This window comes from Megascapheus bottae, chromosome 16 (assembly GCF_031878675.1).
Source record: "Megascapheus bottae isolate mThoBot1 chromosome 16, mThoBot2.hap1, whole genome shotgun sequence".
Lineage (NCBI taxonomy): Eukaryota > Metazoa > Chordata > Mammalia > Rodentia > Geomyidae > Megascapheus > Megascapheus bottae.
This window is the reverse complement of record NC_143524.1, coordinates 41524789-41531462: the sequence shown is the minus strand read 5'-3', so window position 1 is coordinate 41531462 and position 6674 is coordinate 41524789. Positions and strand designations below refer to the sequence as shown.

General features: G+C 41.0%; 1 pseudogene; it reads left to right on the top strand.

The window, feature by feature from the left end:
• Positions 1–2367: 2367 nt before the first annotated feature.
• Positions 2368–4504, top strand: LOC150053333 (E3 ubiquitin-protein ligase TRIM34-like; annotated as a pseudogene).
• The last annotated feature ends 2170 nt before the right edge of the window (positions 4505–6674 follow it).

The following is a 6674-nucleotide window of genomic DNA, read 5'->3' as shown; positions in this document are numbered from 1 at the left end:
TGCTGGATCATAGGGGAGTTCTATGTTTAGTCTTTTGAGGAACTGCCATATTGCTTTCCATAGTGGTTGAACGAGTTTGCACTCCCACCAACAGTGTAGTAGTGATCCCTCCTGGCCACATCCCCTCCAGCATCTGTTATTATTCGTTTTCCTGATCCTGGCCATTCTAACTGGAGTGAGGTGGAATCTTAGTTGTTTTGATTTGCATTTCTGTTATGACCAGAGATGTTGAGCATTTCTTCATGTGTCTATAGGCCATTTTTGTTTCTTCTTCAGAGAAGACTCTCTTTAGGTCTTTGGCCCATTTTTTAATGGGATGGTTGTTACTTTGGAGGTTAGTTTTGGAGTGATTCAATTTTTTGAGCTGTTGATATATTTTAGATATGAGGCCTTTGTCCGTTGTTTGGTTGGTGAAGATCTTCTCCCACTCTGTAGGCTTCCTAATTAATTTACTAGCTATGTCCTTTGCCATACAAAAGCTCCGCAGTTTAATGCAGTCCCACTTATCCAGCCTTTCTCTGATTTGTTGTGATTCTTGGTCCTTATTAAGAAAGTTTCGACCTGTGCCAAGGAGGCCTAGTGTATCTCCTATTCCTTCTTGTAAAGTTTTCAGTGTGTCAGCTTTTACCTCCAGGTCTTTGATCCATTTGGAGTTAATTCTAGTGCAGGGTGACAAAGAAGGATCCAACTTTAGTTTTCTGCAGGTGCTTAACCAGTTCTGCCAGCACAATTTGTTGAAGAGACTGTCTTTCTTCCATTCTATTTTTTTTTTTTTTGCCAGTCCTGGGCTTGAGCTCAGGGCCTGAACACTGTCCTTGCACTTTCTCAAGGCTAGAGCTCTACCACTTGAGCCTCAGCACCACTTCTGGCTTTTTTCTATGTATGTGGTACCGAGGAATCGAACCCGGGTCTTCATGCATGCTAGGCAAGCACTTTAACCACTAGGCCAAACTCCCGGCCCCCATTCTATTTTTTGTAAGCCCTTTATTTTCATACTTTCATTATATTCGCTGCCTTGTCTTCCTCACTTCTCCACCTTTCACCCTTTCTGCATTTTTATTTGAGTCTAGGGATTATTTCTCCTGGGTTCTGGGGCTGGAAACTCTGGGCTTGGGCACCTCCCTAAGCCACAGCACCACTTTTCACCTTTTTGAATAGTTTACTAGAGATAAGAGTCTCACAGAGTTTCCTTCTCAGGCTGGCTTTGAATGGCAATCCTAAATCTCAGCCCCCTGAATGGCCAGGATTACAGGTGTGAGGCACCAGTGCTCAGTCAGGAGTTTTGCTTTAAACTTTCTCCTCTGATTTATTCATTGTCCAACACATTGTTTGAAGGTACAGTATTTAAATTCCCTGTGTTCTATGCTTTCTGTAGTTTCTCTTTGTTGACTTCTTGTTTTATTTCATTAAGATCTGATAAGCAATTGAAAATTATTTGAATGTTTTGTTAAGACTAGCTCTATGTCGTAAAATATATTTATTGTAGAAAAGTTCAATGGGCCACAACTGCTTCTTCCTCCCGGAAAAACTTTCCCAAACTGATGGTTCCAAAGGAGACGTGAACCCTTTCCTTTTTGGAGCTTCGTGTTTCTGATTCCAGATCTTTCCCCTGTATCTAGACTAGCTATTTAAGTGATCATCTAGCTGTGACTCTTCCTTGTGGGTCCCAGAAACAGGAATATGCAGACCTTTGACTTCCAAATCCATGGACTGGGAAAGGATACATTTACAATGGCTCCACAAATAATACAAGAAGAAAGAGCTGTCCTGGTGTCAGTCTCCTGCTCAGATTAGTGGTGCAAACAGACTTCATTAGAGCATTTCTATACATGCAAACAATGTATCCCAATCTTCATGTGTCTTAGTTCCTGGGTTCTGTTTCGGAGCTTCTTTTTGCTCAAGAAGAGCACTCTACCACTTGAGACACAGTGTCACTTCTGGCTATTTTGAGGGGTTTATTAGTAATAAGAGTCTCATGGACTTTCAGATTTCAGCCTCCTGAATGCTAGGATTACAGGTACGAGGCATCAGTGCCTGGCTACCATCTTCATATCTCATTTCAAAGTATTTTCGTTATTCATCTTCCATCATTCTTGCTTCCTTTTTTTTTTTTTTTAAGATTCTGTCTGCCTCTGAAACTTCATACCTTTCCAACACACTGAAGGGTAGCTGATCTCCAGCTGTTTTGTCCAGTCTTCAGCAGAAACTAACATTCAGTGGGTGGGTGCTACTAATATTGGACACTTCCACCATCTATTTTGAATCTGCCAAATCACCGAGGAGTCTCTGAGTACAAAGAGTAGAGTAGAAAAAGACTTGGGGTATAGACTTAGAAGATTTAAACAGGAGCAAGCCAGCAGCAGGGCAATGACTTCACAAATCCTGATGAACCCATGGGAGGAGGTGACTTGTCCCATCTGCCTGGGGCTTCTGAAGGAACCCCCGAGACTAGACTGCAGCCATAGCTTCTGCCAAGCCTGTATCACCACCAGCAATTGGGAAGACAACGGTAGGCTCAGAAGAGCACTGTGTGCAGTATGAGACATTACTGGAAAATCAATGTGCAAATCAGCACTTGGCTGGTATAGTGAGAAAACTCATGGAAGTAAAGTTGAGCCCTGACTTTGAGCGGGGAAGAGATTATGCCATGGAAAGGCAATGTATGCCATGGAGAGAAACTCCTACTCTTCTGTGAGGAGGATAGGAAGGCCATTTATTGGCTCTGTGAACGATCTCAGGAGCACTGTGGTCACCACACCTTCCTCTCAGGGGAGGTAGTAAAGGAATGGCAGGTTTGGCAGAAGATGATGCTTGGGAAAACATCTCATCTCATCTTTCCTTCCTCCTATATCTCTTCTACAGTCAGCTTCCAATGCCCTGAATACCTGCATGTGCTCTCCTTCCATTTGCATAAAGGGTGAGGCAGGAGAAGGAGGTATGGAGAAATCTGCATAGTGAATTCTTTCCCAAGTTTAGCTTTCACAGCTCCCCTTAGTAAGATGATTGCTGGGAACACTGAAAAGTGGATGTGGGAAACCATCAATCAATAAGAACAAAGAACTTCGTGATACAGAATCGACACTTACTCTAAGGAAAGAGAGACAGGGGCTTTTTACTAGAAATGTAATGATGTCTATCCCTAAGGGATAACAAATGCACTACCTCCCTGTATTTCATATTTCCTCTAATATCGGACTCTACGCATCAGGCTCAGTTTCTATAAACTGGACCCTTTTGAGATCACTCTGGTGGCTCCTTTCCTAATCCTGTCTAGGTGCAGAGAATGATTAAGGCTTTGACTGGTGTGATTTCTGCCTCACAAAACAAGACTCCACATCACCCTCACCAGGCTGAGGAAGGAGAAGCAGGAAGCCCAGAAGTTGGAAGCTAATGTTAGACAAGAGAAAAGTTTTTGGAAGGCAACGCCCTTTTCTCTTTATTCCTGATATTGACTAGTTCTATATACTATTTGATCTGTTCCTTATTAGGGGTGAGGCCTGGAGAGTGGATTTGTTAGAAGTATTTAGAAAAGATTATAGTTGGGCACACAGTGGCTAGCACAACAATGGAGAATATTCTATTCTCTTTCTCTTTTCCAATAAGGCTCCAACACTTCTGAACAACAGGCTAGAGTTTCCTTCAAGACTCTAAACTAAAAATGTGTGAATACAAGGATTCCTGTCCATGACAGTGGTCTGCAAATTTAACATTTTATCTGTAGGTGGCCTAGAGGAGATAATCTGAAGGCATTGTTCTTCTAGATACTTAAGTGAAAGTCCTAGGGTAAATGTACCATTGCTCAAAAAAATTTTTTCCTCCTTGTATGTGCTGTTAGCTTAAAGTTTCTCATATATATATATAAAATTTTGTGTGCCAGTGCTGGGATTTGAACTCGGGCCCTTATATTCTCACTTAGCTTTTCTCTTGACCAAACTAGGAGTGCTACCACTTGAGCCACACTTTCATTTTTTTTTTTGCTGGCAAATAGGAGATGAGAGTGTATTTCATATTTGTCTGCTCAGGCTGTCTTCTAATCTAGATCCTCATATCTCAGTCTACTTTCTGTGTAACTGGGATTACAACCAGGAAGTACCAGGGTCCTCCCCAACACTCAAAAATTCACAACAATAGCAAAACATACATCACAAAAATATTGTCTTTCTATCTGGTTCCTACAATCTTATATGGTAGGCCTAGCATCCGACAAGAGTAATTGACATATTTCTTGTCCATCTTTACAGAATCAGGTACAGACTGCGAGACAAAGGATTCAAAGAGAATTTATGCAGTTTAGAAGAATCCTGGGCTATGAGGAAGAGACTAGGAGCTGCAAAGATTGGAGGAAGAAGAAAAAGATAATGGGTAACTTGGCACAGCTAAGGATGAGCTGGCTCAGCAGAGCCAGTTGGTGAAGGAGCTCATCTTAGATCTAGAATGTCAGAGTCAATGGATAACAGTGGAGCTGCTGCAGGTAGGACTGTACAGCCAATCTGAGGTTCTGTAAATGCAAGCTCTTACGTTTCTTTCCATAAATAATTATCTTCCATGTTGCATTGAAATCATCAGACTAAGCATTCATGTCTTTTAGTTTTTCTTGATGTTAAGAGAAACACATTCCATTTTCTACCATTAAGTATGATGTTAGCTGTGTGAGACCCTTAGGGCCTCATGCTTGCCAGGCAAGTGCTTTATCCCTGAGACATGTCCCTCAGACAAGTTTTTATCATTGTCCCTGCATCTAGTTCGGGATCCCATATTTCATCTGTCTTATCATGTAAAGACCTAGTCAGACCTGAAACAAGATGTGAAAATAACTCTTTTTTTTTGCCAGTTCTAGAGCTTGAACTCAGGGCTTGGTACATATCCTTAAGCTTTCTCAAGGCAAAATCTTTCCCACTTGAGCCACAGCACCACTTCTGGCTTTTTCTCTGTGTGTGGTACTGAGAAAACAAACCCAGGACTTTGTGCATGCTAGGCAAGTACTGTATCATTAAGCCAAACTCCTGGCCTGGAATAACTCTTATATTTGCTTTGCACACATAAGAATCAAAACCACCAGATTATTCTTCAAGATTCGCATTGGATTGCCAAAAACATAAGCCTTGGGTTAGTGGCTTTGACTCAGGTTGCCCATGACATTTTTTTCCACTTATGTTTAAAGCTCGTAAAGAAATAGGAGTTCTGTATCTATAGCATACAATTCATGTTAGTAGTTATGACTACTAAATGTTTGCAACATCCCCCCCCACACAAAAATCTGTACTCTCTAACATGGAACACAAATGGACTTCAAAATTTGGCATAGGGGGCTCTACTGAGTGCTTGCCTGGCATGCATGTCCTTTGGACTCACCGTATGAATGTTGAGAGTCCTGTTTAATTAATCATTTCCAAGTATAATTTTTTGTCTATTACTATCCATTGTGTTTACTTGATGCTGGTGGGGATATAGCCAAAAAAGAACACTACCACACTGTTGGTGGGAATGTAAACTTGTTCAACCACTCTGGAAAGCAGGGTGGCACTTCCTCAACTGAACTAAACATAGAGCTAGCAATCCCACTCCTGGGTATTTATCCAAGTGACCACAAACCAGGCCACACTAAAGTCACTAACATAACTATGTTCATTGCAGCATTGATTACCATAGCTAAGTTCTGGAATCATCCCAGATGCCCCAGATGCCCCTCCGTGGGAGAATGGATCTAGAAAATGTGGAATGCTTACTTCCATCAGAAAAAATAGCATTGTGCCATTCTTAAAGAAATGGAAAGACTTTGGAAACAATTGTATCAAGCAAAGTAAGCCAGGTCCTAAGAAACATTAGCTGCATGGTCTCCCTAATTTGTAACAAATAACATGTGCTATGAAAACAGCAATTTTAATCCACTTGCTTTTATAAATCCATTAACAGCATTTTATATGCTTTTCATATTGTTTGATGGATACTTTCTCTTTTGTAAAATATACTCTGCTTATTGTAGAAAGTGCTTAGACCTTCTGTGGCTGTTTGTCATCACCATGTAATATGATCTGTTCTTTATACACATCCAGTCTTTTTTTTTTCTTACTTAACCATGTAGATTCAAATGACAGCTACTATGATGATTATTAACATGTACAACTTCAGTATGGACCATTTCTATGGACTCTTGACTTGTGGATGAGCAACTTCCAGTATGTTAATTCCTTAGCGGATTCTAGTAAAAGCATGCATATCACATGTATGGTACTAAATTAGAAAACGAAAGGAAGATGTACAGATTAATCTCAAGATATATCATATTATAGATAGCTTCCTTTCTTCCTTGTTTTCCTGGACAAGTCTAAGAAAATTGGTTTTTCCCCCTCACCCCTGCCCCCAATCCATTAATCTCTTCATGCAGAGCCCTGGTGACTCCTCCTGTAGAAAAAATAGGATGAGCCTTTAACAGAAGGTCTTGACAAGAACTTGCATGTTCCCCTGAGATTATATGTAAAAGATGACATCTATATTTAGAAACTGGGACCATTGGTGCTTTGAGCCAACCACTCTCTCCCTGGACAAATGCTCACTCATATGGCAGGCATAAATGAGAGCTTACCTCCCCATCCAGGAAGTGTCAAGTGTTCTCCACTGCCTTTTGCCACTGTGACTAGGATGAGTGTCAAATGGCTAAGATGGGAAAAAATAAG